The sequence below is a fragment of the Scyliorhinus torazame genome, chromosome 3 (genome assembly GCF_047496885.1).
Source record: "Scyliorhinus torazame isolate Kashiwa2021f chromosome 3, sScyTor2.1, whole genome shotgun sequence".
NCBI classification, from domain to species: Eukaryota; Metazoa; Chordata; class Chondrichthyes; order Carcharhiniformes; family Scyliorhinidae; genus Scyliorhinus; species Scyliorhinus torazame.
The window spans coordinates 93,033,028-93,050,251 of NC_092709.1; the positions used below are offsets into that span (position 1 = coordinate 93,033,028).

The following is a 17,224-nucleotide window of genomic DNA, read 5'->3' on the forward strand; positions in this document are numbered from 1 at the left end:
TGACAAAATGGAGGAATCTCAATCGCGCCCAAAGCACGTGATGTCAATATTCAAGGGGCGTGACCTGCTCTCTGCCTCCCTTCAGGCAAGAAGACTACATATAATTTTTTAAAAAGTCTTCTGCGTCTCCGATTGCGCAAATTCGCGGGCAACAGCCGCAGCAGCCGGCTTGTTTTTACAAGGTCAGGGAGGCGTTTTTATTTGATAACATTTTACAGGAAAAAATAGAAGAAACTGAAAATGTTTTCATCCTCTAGAAATTGGAGATTCACCACAATTCACCTAAACATTACAATTAAAAATGTTAAAAAAAAGACACTTAAAAATCAATTAATTGATAAAGGTTCCAAATACGACCTGCAGGCACTTTGTTTTGGAATGTTTAAAAATCAAGATTAAAAAAGTTGACATCTCCTGGTTGAAGTTACAGCTGCGGTGAAACCTTCGTTGGATCTCTCACTGCAAATCCTAGTAGTAGTCTTTGTTATACTGATTGCTGTACTGACTCCAGAACTGTTGAAGTCCCGCCTGCTGCTGACGGCTCCAGTTCTCTTCAAAGCCCTGACCTTGATGGAAGTTTTCGTATCTGTAGCCTTGGTTAAAGCCACGATTTCCCCTGCCCCTGAAATTTTGTCCATAGCCTCCTCGGTTGCTGCCAGGACCCCTATGGTTGTCTGCTGCCCCCCTGTGGTTGTAGGCACCTCCTCTGCCACTGTAAGAGGGTCTTTCGACAAAACTACCCCTGTTGTAGCCTACCATCGGAGTGAAACGCTACTTGTGAACATAGCCACGACTCTGTTGATTTCCTCTTCTATTATATTGTCCACGGTTTGAACCCCCTCGTTAATTGCTGCGGTTCTGATATCCACCTCGCCCTCCTCTCTCGCCACCTCTATTGTACTGGTTCATTCCACCCGGTTGACCACTTCAACCCCAATTCATAGCTCTCTTCCCAGTACTGGTATTGGGTTTTTTCTCTGGTGGTAGGGCGGTTTTACTTTCCTCCTTGTATTTCTCGAGCAATTTCTGAGCACCTTCCTTTTGCAGCTCTGCATGGTTCACCTCATCCAGAAAGTCACCTGACTCAGGCAGTGTGAAGATACCTTTCACTTTCAGAACAGCATGCTCTGGGACATCCTTTCCCTCTTCCTCAGCTTTCTTCTTTGAACGCTCCTTATATTCTTCATCTGACGGGCAAATGATAACCGTTTTACGCTGGAAGCCTGCGAACAGGCACATCTTACTTCTCTGTGCAGCTGCACACACATTTGTCTGATCGAGAATGTAGTTGCACTTCTTGTGAGCCACAATCTCAATGAACTTACTCAAACATTGTGTAGCTTGCTGAATCAATGTAGTTAATTTACCCCCGTCAGTCTTCTGACGCTTGAAGCTCACAACTTTCATTATATCTATGATATTGTTTGTCCCCAAAATATTATATTTACCTGGATACTCTGCTGCATGCTTTGAAACCCAAACTGATTTGCCAGGCCCAGGCAAGCCAACCATCATCAAAACCTCACATTCTCCTTTGGTTTTGGGTCCCTTTGGCCCTCGTACACACTCCTCCAATGGAACCTGTTGGATGAAGGTGAAGCCTTCTGGTGTCGGAAAGTATGGAGTCTCCATCTGTCCAAAGTTAAGCTCCACAGCACAGTTGTGGCACAGAACATGTGGAAATAAGGCTCTGTCAGCGAGACTGTCTCTTCCCAACCTTAAATGCGACACCCAGATCCTGACCATTCTTGGAGTAAGAGACTTCCACTTCATCAGTATCAAAGTTCAGAAAGCAACCAATCACATCATTATCCCCAAACTTTTTGCAGCCGGCTTTTAACAATGCCGGCTGCGAGCGGCCTTCAAAAAGGCTGCGACCATATTTTAAAAATGCGGCCGCACTGCACATGTGTGCCCGCTCATCAGTGCGCATGTGCAAAACTCTGCGCATGCGCAATGATGAGCGGGCGCACATGCGCAGTACCTTTGATAAGGCAGCACATAATGAATGAATGAGGTTATGTGTACACAGTCACGGCAGCAGAGAGTAGGGCAGCACAGTGGCGCAGTGGTTAACATTGCTGCCTCACGGCGCCGAGGTCCCAGGTTCGACCCTGGCTCTGGGTTACTGTCCGTGTGGAGATTGCACATTCTCCCCGTGTTTGCGTGAGTTTCGCCCCCACAACCCAAAAGATATGCAGGGTAGGTGGATTGGCCACGCTAAATTGCTCTTTAATTGGAAAAAATGAATTGGGTAGTCTAAATTTTTTTTTAAGGTAGCAGAGAATAAGGGTAAAAGGTCGTCTATCTGAGTAGCGGAAGGTGTAAAATGGGGTACCACAAAGATCAGTGCTGATACCAGAGTGGGTCACAATTTCCATTAACGATTTAGACATTGGAATCATGAACAAAATTTCTAAATTTGCAGATGACACCTGTAGCCATCTGGGATGGCCACTTCCCGATTGCAAAATGGACACTTTGCAAAGATTGCAGAGAAAATGGACAATCCTAAGAAAGCAAGCAGGCGCAAGGTTTGTCTGTTGATTGGAGCCATAGCTCCCAGACAAGACCGATACTGTAAACCATTTCCATACTACTGAGCCATCTCCGGGAACAAAAAGGCAACATTTAAGTAAACAATATCAAGACAGACACCCCGGCGCCAGAGGAGACCAGAACAAAGCAGGCCAACGACCACCTAGGACACGCCCAGCAATCAGTGCACCCACCCCTCTATTGGAGGAAATCGATGAGAGCGATTGGGAAATGGCCCACTTAATTGGGGCCAAGTTCAAGGTCCACCCAAAAGCACGCGAAGCCCCTTTTGGGTATAAGAAGAATCTCCCAAGAGAGAATCGCTCTCTTGGCTCCGGCTCTCACCAAGGAGAGACCTGCCCAACAGCAACATCAGAACAAGTAAGTCCAAGGTCAATGCACGCTACGAGACAGACGCTCCTAGCTGTTATTCTGTACCAATTTGATCCCAGCAGCCTCAGAATCGAACAACGGCCATTGTTCCTCTGACTGAGTGGGCGCCCGAAGCTAAGTATAGGCTTTTAGCAGTAGTGATAGTTTAGTTTGTAGAGTTTTATGCATGAGTATATCTGACCGTGTGTGTAAATAAATGAGCATTGAGTTTGAACTTACTAACTGGTATATCGAGTCTTTGATCAGTATTCGGTTTTGAACCTTGTGGCGGTATCGAGAGATACCTGGCGACTCTAGAGCAAAATGTAATTAGAATTAAGGAAGGCGACCATATTGGCCGCCATCTTCAGAGCCAAATTAGTAGAAACACAATTAGCAACATTTACTGGCGACTCCTGATGTGACTCGCCTTAGAAGTGGCCTAATCACTCCGCGAGAACCCAAATTTGAATTGGAATCCAATTAGAAACAGAAAAACCACAAGTGTAAGAAAAATACTGATCAAACCTCCGAGATTCGGAAGTGTGTTAATGCATGCGTACTAACAGGGATATAAGGTAAACCTGAGAGATTTTGTTGCGTAATACTGTCGGGAGTTTTGTAGGCTGGAAATTAGCGTAAGCCGTACCCGTGTTTACATCACCACTTTATCACCCCGTGTTCCAAATTCAGTAGAGAACCCAGATAGAGAAAATTGCAATGAAGGCAATGGAACGCCTAATGAACCCCCAGGAATTCGAGGTCACAGCGACCAGTAGAGTAGGACAGTGTCCCGTATGGGAAGAGGAAATCAGAAAGTACCTCAAAGGGAATTGGAGCGAATTCTGCGCGTATGATGAAACAGGTCCCGGAAGTATAGGACATACTTGGTGGGAGACCCTGTCAGAGATCCACAAGAAGAGCTTAGGGAAAGCTCGCAAGCCGATGGAAATCGTGTCCTGCTTGGCACAATTGCAAGGCACAGAGGAGGTCATTAGGACGCTCCGTAGAGAGATAGAGGAGAGAGACAGAAGTAGTGAGGGAGATGTGAGCGAGTTTGAGAAAGAGAATAAAGATTTAAAAGAGCAGTTAGCAGCGAGGGCCAGAGAGGTGGATGATGCCAAGGGGGCACACCAGTCTTGTCTCGCCCATTTGAGTAGTTTTCAGGCCCAATATGATAAGGCCTATCAGGACACGCAACGTGCAGTCTTGGTAAGACAAGAAACCGAGCAACAGGTAGAGAAATTGCAGAAACAGTACAATGATTTGAAAGCAGCCCTACGAGCGCTCCACACTTCCACGACGGAACAAATGCAGAGCTCGGTAGATCACGCAAAGTGCTGGAAGCAAATTTCAGAATTGCAATCCCTGCTTTCCGTCCAGAATGGTTTTCAAAGTACGTTTGGACCCAATTAGACCAGGAAAAAGGCCCTGATTGGCAGGAGTTAAATGAGACTGCCCACAGATATGTACATGGGACATGTACGCAAGAAAAACCCCAGAAAATGAAAGCACCCCAACCCCCGACTGAGCAGGCAGAACACCCCCCCATGAACCCTGTAACCACACACCGCAGGGCCGCAGCAGAAGGAAACGCAGATTTCCTGTATACAACCCCGTTAACCGTGACCCAATTACAGGACGCGTGTGGAACAATTACACCGTTCCTTCCCACATCAGACCCCCACCAGTTTTTCGCTAGAGTTAAACAGCAGGCTACCATGTACGGCCTGGACGAAAAGGAGCAAGTGAAGCTCACAGTTTTAAGCCTCGACCCTTCAGTCGTGGTAGCCCTTCCCGACCCACAGAATGTAGAAGGGGGCACACTCCAAGAGATGCACACAGCGATCCCAGATGCGATCGGCTATAACAGAGGAGACCCTGTAGAAGGCCGAAACAAGTGTAGGCAAAAGAAGACAGAGCACCCCACAGCGTTTGCTGGACGCTTGTGGATACATTTCACAGCAGTTTTCGGAGAGTTAGCCCGCGCCCATTTGTCGCAGATAACGTGGCCAAATGGACTTGCATCCTAGTCTCTCACGCGACAGACGCAGAACAGAGAGCTTGCGCAAATTACAACCCCTCAGACGAGGCCCACAACGAGAAATGGGTTTTGAAGAGTGTCCCGCACTTGGGAACAATCAGTTCAAGGCAAAACCGCATTTGTAAAACCAGATGAAGAGCAGGCAGTTATCAATACAGTTAAAGCGCACCAGAACCCCGCATGGGTAAATGAGGGCAGGAACAGCCCACCACAGCCTAAATTCCAGGAATGTTACAACTTTGGACAATTAGGACACTTTGCGCGAGAGTGCAACACGCCCCAAAAGCAGCAAAGAAGTCAACAGACAGGCACCCTAAATAGGAATAGGGTAAAGCCAATCCACAGCGTTAGTGCCCCTTCAGAGAACATAGACATGAACGGCACCGACTGACGGCATTCGGGCTCCCCAACCTGGGTCTGCGACACGCTTTGGGACAAGTCCGGTAGACCGGTCGTAGCAGGCACAGTCCGGTGACACCCCGTAGAATTTCTTTGGGACACAGGAGCACCACACTCAATTCCTCCACGATGTTTCAGCGAGACACGTGGCCCACAACAGACACCATCACACTCAGCGGCTTTACAGGTCATTCACAACAGGGACACATCACAGCCCCTGTAGCGATACAAATAGGGAATATCACAACTAAGCACCCCGTAGTTTTAGTTTTTTAAAAAAAAATTATATTTATTGAAGTTTTTTAACACAATTTTTCACCCTTACAAACACAAACCCCTCCCCCTCGTAACAAAATAGAAAGAAAACGCACATAGCAAGATATAAACATGGTAAAACGATATGTTACAGAGCTTTGTACACTGGATTCCTCCCATACATGCCAGTTTTCCAGATCTTTCATGTGTTCTCTTGCTCAAATACCCCCCAGGCAGACCCCCCTTCCCCCCTCCCTCCCTCCCCCCCCCTTCACAAGACATCCCCCCCACCTCCCCCCCCCCCCCCCCGGGTTGCTGCTGCTGCTGCTGACCGACCTTCGTCTAACGCTCCGCGAGATAGTCTAGGAACGGTTGCCACCGCCTGTAGAACCCCTGCACAGACCCTCTCAAGGCAAACTTTATCCTCTCCAGCTTAATGAACCCAGCCATGTCGTTTATCCAGGCCTCCACGCTGGGGGGCTTCACCTCCTTCCACATTAGCAAGATCCTTCGCTGAGCTACTAGGGACGCAAAGGCCAGAATGCCGGCCTCTTTCGCCTCCTGCACTCCCGGCTCGTCCACTGCTCCAAATATTGCTAGCCCCCAGCTTGGTTTGACCCGGGCTTTCACCATCTTAGATATTGTTCCCGCCACTCCCCTCCAGAACCCCTCCAGTGCCGGGCATGACCAAAACATATGGACATGGTTCGCCGGACTTCCTGAGCACCTCCCACATCTGTCCTCTACCCCAAAGAACCTACTCAGCCTCGCCTCCGTCAAGTGCGCTCTGTGAACCACCTTAAACTGTATCAGGCTAAGCCTGGCACACGAGGAGGAGGAATTAACCCTACCTAGGGCATCAACCCATAGCCCCTCCTCAATCTCCTCCCCCAGCTCCTCCTCCCATTTACCCTTCAGCTCCTCTACCAACGCCTCCCCCTCTTCTTTCATCTCCTGGTATATTGCCGACACCTTGCCCTCTCCCACCCATACGCCCGAGATCACCCTGTCTTGAATTTCCTGTGCCGGGAGCAACGGGAATTCCCTCACCTGCCGCCTCACAAATGCCCTCACCTGCATGTATCTGAAAGCATTTCCCGGGGGTATCCCAAACTTCTCCTCTAGTGCCCCTAGGCTCGCAAACGTCCCATCAATGAACAGGCCCCCCATTCTTCTAATCCCCGCCTGATGCCAGCTCTGAAACCCCCCGTCCATCCTCCCCGGGACAAACCGGTGGTTACTCCTGATCGGGGACCACACCGAGGCTCCCATTGCACCCCTGTGCCATCTCCACTGGCCCCAGATCTTTAGCGTTGCCGCCACCACCGGACACCGTAGTTTTAGTTGACCAGCCCCAGACAGCTGAACATATCCTAGGAATCGATTTTATGAGCTCCCACAACCTTTCTTTTGATCCGGTAAACAAGTGTGTTTGGAAAATGGCAAAGGCAGCACGAGCCCCCGCCACGCTCACAGTTGGAGAGTATGAAAACAGTATTACCTCAGTAGGAGACTTCTGGTTCAACCCTCGAGCCATTAGTGCAGCCAAACAGGTTAGGGCAGTCCTGCAGGAATACAAAGCAGCATTTGCACAACACAAGCACGACTGTGGCAAAATAGCTGGCTTGGTAAATATTACAGGTCCCAACCCCAGACCCCAAAAGCAGTATGGGTTTCCCCAAGAGGCAGAGGGAGAAATCCCAAAAGTAATAGAGAGTTTGCTTGATCAAGGCGTACTCATATCAGTAGCCTCCACAAACAACGCACCAATTTGGCCTGTCAGGAAACCCGTTGGATCATGGCGACTGATCATTGATTACCGGGAACTGAACAAAGTAACCCCAGTAGCAGCCCCCACCATAGCCACGAGTCCCGAGACCATGTTCAAACAGGGACTCCAGTCAAAATCTTTTTCGGTTTTGGACATTAGTAATGGCTTTTGGTCCATTCCATTGGATAAAGCGTGCCAGTACAAATTCGCCTTCACATTCCAGGGACAACAATATATGTGGACGTGCCTTTCACAAGGCTTCCACAACTCCCCCTCCATTTTCCACCGACAGCTGGCAAATGGACTAACAAAATTTTCCCGCCCCGACTCTCTAGTCCAGTATGTCGATGCTTGCTACTACAGACAGACGCAAAGGGAGAGCAAATTCCGCTTCTCGCCGAACTCCTAGTACTCCTAAAAGAAATTGGTTGTAAAGTCAACCCCAAGAAGGCCCATATTTTGCAGGAAAAAGTGATTTACTTGGGTACAGTAGTCACACATGGTAAACGCGAGATCGAGCAAAAGAGAATTGACTAGATCATCAAATTGCTCCTTCCCACAATGTCTCAGCCCTCCGGTCATTTTTAGGACTGGTTGGCTACTGCCGAAACCATATCGATGGTTTCGCCATAAAAGCAGCGCCCCTATCCGACCTTCTCACGAAAAAGGCACGTTGGGTATGGCTTCCACAGCACACAGATGCCGTGGATGCTTTTAAAAAAGCCCTCAGCACAACATTACAGCTCCCAGATCCACTTTCCCCGTACGCAATTGAAGTTGCAAGCACCGACCGAACCCTTTCAGCCGTACTCCTCCAGGAACGCCATGACCAATTACGCCCTGTGGCATACGCCTCACGCGTGTTAGATCCTGTCGAGCAAGGATTTTCTGCCTGTGAAAGGCACCTGCTCGCAGTTTTTTGGGCAGTACAGTACTTCGCCTACATTACAGGACTCAACCCCATCACCATCCTCACTGAACACACCCCAACACAGCTATTCTTAGACGGTCGACTTAAAGATGGCACAGTCAGCCAAATCCGCGCAGCCCGTTGATCCTTCTTTTACAGGGACGGGACATTACAGTCAAAAGAATCAAGACTCACACCTTCCTAGCCAACAATTTGCAATATGCAGGAACCTCTCACGAGTGTGAGATCATCATCACAAAACACAACACAGGCCCATTTATACATAAAACACCTCCCAGCAAAACAGGTAGTACACCCCAGAGACCGCAGCCCACAGACACATGCGCACCCCTGAAAATTTATGTGGATGGCTCCTCCACAGTTTTGAACGGAAAGAGAATTACCGGTTGCAGTATTTATGTAGAGGACGCGCAGGGACGCGCCCCAGAAGAGATTTCACTTAAGTTGCCAGGACACTTAGGCTCGCAGGCAGCAGAACTGGCAGCAATCACTTATATTGTAGACCACCCCGACTCGTTCCCGACCCCAGCAGACATCTATTCGGACAGCTTGTATGTCTGTAATAGTTTGATGGAATTCCTACCCCTGTGGGAAACTAGAGGATTTGTTTCCGCAGACGGAAAACCCCTACCCTCAGCCCCATTACTCCAACATATCCTAGAGACAGCCAAAAATAGGAAATACGGCATAATTAAAGTTCGCAGTCACCACCGTTCTTCCCCCCCTGGTAACGTTAAAGCAGATGCACTAGCGAAGGCAGGTTCCAGGCATGGTTACTTTTGGAACCCCCCCCGAGAGCACCCCAGTACACGCGGTTCAGGTCTCACAGACCAACATTCAGGATCTAGCAAAGGCACAGCAGGAAGATGAAAAACTCAGGGAAGTTTTAACAGGAACCTTCCCAGCCCCATATGACAAGTTTAAAAACGCAATCACCACACACGACGGTGTGATTTTAAAAGAAGGCATTTATGTAGTTCCCAGCCAGGACAGGGACCAGATTATTTGTCAGTTCCATGACAATCATGGACACCAAGGCATTGAACCCACCCTAGCCCACCTCAGACCGCTCTGCTGGTGGCCTGATTTAAAAGCCGATGTCACTCACTACATAGAAAATTGCTTGATCTGTGCCCAGAACAATCCGGACAGATATGCAAGAACGGCTCAGCTTAGTCACACCCGCCCCGTTAATGGCCCCTGGACGAATTTGCAGATAGACTACATAGGACCTCTACCCCCCTGCAGAAATGGTTATAAGTATGTGTTGGTGGTCATCGACACCTTCGCAAAATGGGTGGAAGCTTTTCCATCCAGAACAAATACGGCTAAGACAACAGCTAAAATCCTAACACAGCACATCTTTACAAGATGGGGCCTCCCGCAGTATAGAATCCGATCAAGGCTCCCATTGTACAGGACGAGTAATGAAGAACGTCCTCACAATTTTCGGAATTAGGTAGAAGTTTCATATAGCCTACCACCCCCAGTCAAGCAGCATTGTAGAGAGGATGAACAGGACTCTAAAAGCCACCCTCAGGAAAATGGTACAACAGAACAACAGCACCTGGGATTCAGTTCTCCCATTTGTTTTAATGTTCCTAAGAAACACGGTATCCACGTCCACAGGATACACCCGCCACACCCTCATGACCGGACGCCCCATGAAAGGGACAGAGTATTTATTAGGACTGGATTTGGCCAGCCCCGCAGTCACCGCCCTCACGCATGAAAATGCTGTATAACAGTTATTAGAGAACATAAAGGCAGCCCAACTCGCAGCAGCTGTGAGACTTGGCACCAGGAAAAAACAAAGCAAGGCTTGTTTCAACAAAAAGGTACACGCCACTGAATTTGTAGTACGGCAGCAAGTGATGCTTTCCCTATACAACCCCAGTTCATTCCTTTCCCCCAAATTCTCGGAACCTTTCTCCATTTCGGACAAAGTCAGCCCCTCTGTATACAAAATCACATATCCCAATGGCAAGTCGGCGTGGTTCCACATAAACCGGCTTAAGGCTTATGGCTCGCAGAACCATTCACACCACATCTTGCTCGCAGCAGCCCCGCCCACAGATGACGTATTCCTACCCTCCCCCAGCCAGTCCAACACATCCTCAGACACATCTTCAACTCCACCCCCAGAGGCACGACTCTGCCTCTCCCATCCTTCAACCAGCAGTGACAGCGACGGTGATAGCGATGACGACAGCCACAGCACACCACGCTATGATTATACCCCTGCATCTGGCCCCACTCCAAGCGAATCCGAGCATGGTTCCAGTGACCCCTTCGAGATGACGTACATCAAAGCCCCTGACCCAGACCCACTGCCTGACAATTGCGGAGTAAAACCTAGTAGCTCCAACCTTGACACACGGTTCTGGCACGGAGACAATTCGTTCAGGCTCATCCGGAATGATGAGATGGACCCCAATTCACCCCAAGCAGCTTTAGCCAAACTACTCCAGTCAAGAGTGTGGCATCCGGGAGAAGATGATGACATAGAGTCTGACTCCCACCAAACAAATCCCTTTGCGACCCTGTTCGCTACTGAGCAATGAGGTGTCCACATGATGGTAAAAAGGAACCGATGGAGAGATACAGTGTCCTTTCTGATGGAACCTGCACCATTTTTGTTGTATGTTTGTTCGTTTAATGTACATGTTTGTTGTGGGTAAATTTGAAGTTTTTCATGGCCCCACGACACCACCCTTTAGACGCCCAATGCCTGTTAATGGAACAAGTTTGTCCCCAGACAACCGTTCAGAGGAACTAGTTTGTCGACAGAACACTCTCCTGATTCGATCACGAGAGGCAGCCCCTCACGACGACCACATTCTTACCCGTTCTTGCTGGTTACTCAGGCAGTGGAGAAACGGCACTGGTCCCCGTCCTGCCTGAGGACCCCCCCTCTGGTCAGCTACGCTCGGGTAGCGCACATACGGCACTGACCACTGTCCTACCCGGGGATTTCACCCACTTCTTACCCGCCGCGGCCCATACGCACCCCATTTTGGCTCGTTCTGTTCAAAATTCTTTAGTTTGATTTTGGCAACGCTTAGGTTGCTTCCGTATGCTATTTACATCCTCAAACGCTAAGATGGTAGATCACACAGGCTGCGAGACAGCTCGCACTATGTCAGTATTTTTCTCGGATACCTTGTCCCAAATATTTTTTTTTTTTTTAAATGAGGGAGTCACAGATGGTGACCAATCATAATGGGTAATGATGGGGCCCTCTGGGAGGAGAGCAGTGAATTTAAAAACTCTGACCTTTAGAGGAGCAGCCCTTTGGATTTTGGTGGCAGCGGTGCGCAGGGGCCTTCTGGGAGGTGAGTAGTGAATTTAAAAACTCTTACCTTTACAGGAGCAGCCCTTTGGATTTCGGCAGCAGCGGTGCGCAGGGGCCTTCTGGGAGGTGAGTAGTGAATTTAAAAACTCTTACCTTTACAGGAGCAGCCCTTTGGATTTCGGCGGCAGCGGTGCGCAGGGGCCTTCTGGGAGGTGAGTACTTACTTTAAAAAGCCTTGCCTTTACAGGAGCAGCCCTTTGGATTTCGGCGGCAGCGGTGCGCAGGGGCCTTCTGGGAGGTGAGTACTTACTTTAAAAAGCCTTGCCTTTACAGGAGCAGCCCTTTGGATTTCGGCGGCAGCGGTGTGCAGGGGCCTTCTGGGAGGTGAGTACTTACTTTAAAAAGCCTTGCCTTTACAGGAGCAGCCCTTTGGATTTCGGCGGCAGCGGTGCGCAGGGGCCCTCTGGGAGGTGAGTAGTGAATTTAATAACTCTTACCTTTACAGGAGCAGCCCTTTGGATTTCGGCGGCAGCGGTGCGCAGGGGCCTTCTGGGAGGTGAGTACTTACTTTAAAAAGCCTTGCCTTTACAGGAGCAGCCCTTTGGATTTCGGCGGCAGCGGTGTGCAGGGGCCTTCTGGGAGGTGAGTACTTACTTTAAAAAGCCTTGCCTTTACAGGAGCAGCCCTTTGGATTTCGGCGGCAGCGGTGCGCAGGGGCCCTCTGGGAGGTGAGTAGTGAATTTAATAACTCTTACCTTTACAGGAGCAGCCCTTTGGATTTCGGCGGCAGCGGTGCGCAGGGGCCTTCTGGGAGGTGAGTACTTGCTTTAAAAAGCCTTGCCTTTACAGGAGCAACCCTTTGGATTTCGGCGGCAGCGGTGCGCAGGGGCCTTCTGGGAGGTGAGTACTTACTTTAAAAAGCCTTGCCTTTACAGGAGCAACCCTTTGGATTTCGGCGGCAGCGGTGCGCAGGGGCCTTCTGGGAGGTGAGTACTTACTTTAAAAAGCCTTGCCTTTACAGGAGCAGCCCTTTGGATTTCGGCGGCAGCGGTGCGCAGGGGCCCTCTGGGAGGTGAGTAGTGAATTTAAAAACTCTTACCTTTACAGGAGCAGCCCTTTGGATTTCGGCGGCAGCGGTGCGCAGGGGCCTTCTGGGAGGTGCGTACTTACTTTAAAAAGCCTTGCCTTTACAGGAGCAGCCCTTTGGATTTCGGCGGCAGCGGTGCGCAGGGTCCCTCTGGGAGGTGAGTAGTGAATTTAAAAACTCTTACCTTTACAGGAGCAGCCCTTTGGATTTCGGCGGCAGCGGTGCGCAGGGGCCTTCTGGGAGGTGAGTACTTACTTTAAAAAGCCTTGCCTTTACAGGAGCAGCCCTTTGGATTTCGGCGGCAGCGGTGCGCAGGGGCCCTCTGGGAGGTGAGTAGTGAATTTAAAAACTCTTACCTTTACAGGAGCAGCCCTTTGGATTTCGGCGACAGCGGTGCACAGGGGCCTTCTGGGAGGTGAGTACTTACTTTAAAAAGCCTTGCCTTTACAGGCGCAGCCCTTTGGATTTCGGCGGCAGCGGTGCGCAGGGGCCCTCTGGGAGGTGAGTACTTACTTTAAAAAGCCTTACCTGGTCCCGTGTCTGTTCTTCTTTTCTGTTTTATTTGTTTTTATATAAGGCGGGAACCGGAAGTTCGACCCGCGGACCTCTGGGAAGTCCCCCCCCCCAACCAATAAATTCTGGTGGAGAGGAAACCCGAGACACTACACGTGTAGTGTCTCCCACCCGCCCTCCTCCTCTAACCTAATAATAAGACCCATTGGTGTAAGGTAAGTGCCATATTATATTATTATTATATTATTAGCATTGTGCAGGTCAAGGTTCGGAGGTGGAGGAGCAGTCTCTGTCAGCGAGAGAACCTGAGAACATCTAAGACACTCAGAAGGTAAGAAGGTAAGTAAGTGATTTTTACTTATTTTCACTTTTGTACCTTTTTTCAAATTGTGTGTGTCGGGGGGAAACTGAAGTGGCATCACAGAAAAGCTGTGGCCAGAGTGGTTGGTTGGGATTCTACCCTAAATTAAAAAATTTTTTTGAGTATTTGGTAACTAATTAAACATAATAACTTAATTATAATTTAGAGGGATATCTAAGCCAGAGATCGGAGAGTATTATAGTTAGCTATCGCATTTCTATTAGAAATCTAGTGCTAGGAAACAGATAGTTGACAGTAACTTTGAAATTTTTTAAAAATATTTTTTTTTAAAAAGACAAATTTTAATTTTAATTTTAATTAATTGACGCAATGTCAGTTAGAGGGGTGCTGTGCTCTGACTGTGAGATGTGGCAGGTCCGGGAGGCTTCCAGCGTCCCGGATGGCTTCATCCGCAGAAAGTGCACCCAACTGGAGCTCCTCACAGACCGCATGGTTCGGTTGGAGCAGCAATTGGATGCACTTAGGAGCATGCAGGTGGCGGAAAGCGTCATAGATTGCAGTTATGTAAATGTGGTCACACCCAAGGTGCAGGCAGAGAAATGGGTGACCACCAGAAAGGGCAGGCAGTCAGTGCAGGAATCCCCTGTGGTTGTCCCCCTCTCGAACAGATATACCCCTTTGGATACTGTCGGGGGGGATAGCCTATCAGGGGAAAACAGCAGCAGCCAGATCAGTGGCACCACGGCTGGCTCTGATGTTCAGAAGGGAGGGTCAAAGCGCAGAAGAGTAATAGTAATAGGGGACTCTATAGTCAGGGGCACAGATAGGCGCTTCTGTGGACGTGAAAGAGACTCCAGGATGGTATGTTGCCTCCCTGGTGCCAGGGTCCAGGATGTCTCCGAACGGGTAGAGGGAATCCTGAAGGGGGAGGGCAAACAGGCAGAGGTCGTTGTACATATTGCTACTAACAACATAGGCAGGAAGGGGCATGAGGTCCTGCAGCAGGAGTTCAGGGAGTTAGGCAGAAAGTTAAAAGACAGGACCTCGAGGGTTGTAATCTCGGGATTACTCCCTGTGCCACGTGCCAGTGAGGCTAGAAATAGGAAGATAGAGCAGATAAACACATGGCTAAACAGCTGGTGTAGGAGGGAGGGTTTCCATTATCTGGACCACTGGGAGCTCTTCCGGGGCAGGTGTGACCTGTATAAGAAGGACGGGTTGCATCTAAACCGGAGAGGCATAAATATCCTGGTCGCGAGGTTTGCTAGTGTCACACGGGAGGGTTTAAACTAGTATGGCAGGGGGGTGGGCACGGGAGCAATAGGTCAGGAGGTGAGAGCATTGAGGGAGAACTAGGGAATGGGGACAGTGTGGCTCTGAGGCAGAGCAGACGGGGAGAAGTTGCTGAACACAGCGGGTCTGGTGGCCTGAAGTGCATATGTTTTAATGCAAGGAGCATTACGGGTAAGGCAGATGAGCTTAGAGCTTGGATTAGTACTTGGAACTATGATGTTGTTGCCATTACAGAGACCTGGTTGAGGGAAGGGCAGGATTGGCAGCTAAACGTTCCAGGATTTAGATGTTTCAGGCGGGATAGAGGGGGATGTAAAAGGGGAGGCGGAGTTGCGCTACTTGTTCGGGAGAATATCACAGCTGTACTGCGAGAGGACACCTCAGAGGGTAGTGAGGCTATATGGGTAGAGATCAGGAATAAGAAGGGTGCAGTCACAATGTTGGGGGTATACTACAGGCCTCCCAACAGTCAGCGGGAGATAGAGGAGCAGATAGGTAGACAGATTTTGGAAAAGAGTAAAAACAACAGGGTTGTGGTGATGGGAGACTTCAACTTCCCCAATATTGACTGGGACTCACTTAGTGCCAGGGGCTTAGACGGGGCGGAGTTTGTAAGGATCATCCAGGAGGGCTTCTTAAAACAATATGTAGACAGTCCAACTAGGGAAGCGGCGGTACTGGACCTGGTATTGGGGAATGAGCCCGGCCAGGTGGTAGATGTTTCAGTAGGGGAGCATTTCGGTAACAGTGACCACAATTCAGTAAGTTTTAAAGTACTGGTGGACAAGGATAAGAGTGGTCCGAGGATGAATGTGCTAAATTGGGGGAAGGCTAATTATAACAATATTAGGCGGGAACTGAAGAACATAGATTGGGGGCGGATGTTTGAGGGCAAATCAACATCTGACATGTGGGAGGCTTTCAAGTGGCAGTTGAAAGGAATACAGGACCGGCATGTTCCTGTGAGGAAGAAAGATAAATACGGCAATTTTCAGGAACCTTGGATGGCGAGTGATATTGTAGGCCTCGTCAAAAAGAAAAAGGAGGCATTTGTCAGGGCTAAAAGGCTGGGAACAGACGAAGCCTGCGTGGAATATAAGGAAAGTAGGAAGGAACTTAAGCAAGGAGTCAGGAGGGCTAGAAGGGGTCACGAAAAGTCATTGGCAAATAGGGTTAAGGAAAATCCCAAGCCTTTTTGCACGTACATAAAAAGCAAGAGGGTAGCCAGGGAAAGGGTTGGCCCACTGAAGGATAGGCAAGGGAATCTATGTGTGGAGCCAGAGGAAATGGGCGAAGTACTAAATGAATACTTTGCATCAGTATTCACCAAAGAGAAGGAATTGGTAGATGTTGAGTCTGGAGAAGGGGGTGTAGATAGCCTGGGTCACATTGAGATCCAAAAAGACGAGGTGTTGGGTGTCTTAAAAAATATTAAGGTAGATAAGTCCCCAGGGCCTGATGGGATCTACCCCAGAATACTGAAGGAGGCTGGAGAGGAAATTGCTGAGGCCTTGACAGAAATCTTTGGATCCTCGCTGTCTTCAGGGGATGTCCTGGAGGACTGGAGAATAGCCAATGTTGTTCCTCTGTTTAAGAAGGGTAGCAAGGATAATCCCGGGAACTACAGGCCGGTGAGCCTTACTTCAGTGGTAGGGAAATTACTGGAGAGAATTCGTCGAGACAGGATCTACTCCCATTTGGAAGCAAATGGACGTATTAGTGAGAGGCAGCACGGTTTTGTGAAGGGGAGGTCGTGTCTCACTAACTTGATAGAGTTTTTCGAGGAGGTCACTAAGATGATTGATGTAGGTAGGGCAGTAGATGTTGTCTATATGGACTTCAGTAAGGCCTTTGACAAGGTCCCTCATGGTAGACTAGTACAAAAGGTGAAGTCACACGGGATCAGGGGTGAGCTGGCAAGGTGGATACAGAACTGGCTAGGCCATAGAAGGCAGAGAGTAGCAATGGAGGGATGCTTTTCTAATTGGAGGGCTGTGACCAGTGGTGTTCCACAGGGATCAGTGCTGGGACCTTTGCTCTTTGTAGTATATATAAATGATTTGGAGGAAAATGTAACTGGTCTGATTAGTAAGTTTGCAGACGACACAAAGGTTGGTGGAATTGCGGATAGCGATGAGGACTGTCGGAGGATACAGCAGGATTTAGATTGTCTGGAGACTTGGGCGGAGAGATGGCAGATGGAGTTTAATCCGGACAAATGTGAGGTAATGCATTTTGGAAGGTCTAATGCAGGTAGGGAATATACAGTGAATGGTAGAACCCTCAAGAGTATTGAAAGTCAAAGAGATCTAGGAGTACAGGTCCACAGGTCATTGAAAGGGGCAACACAGGTGGAGAAGGTAGTCAAGAAGGCATACGGCATGCTTGCCTTCATTTGCCGGGG

At 49.1% G+C, this 17,224-nt stretch overlaps 1 pseudogene; it reads right to left on the bottom strand.

The window, feature by feature from the left end:
• Positions 1-326: 326 nt before the first annotated feature.
• LOC140409388 (uncharacterized) overlaps positions 327-17,224 on the bottom strand; it is an 84,857-nt pseudogene continuing 67,959 nt past the window's right edge.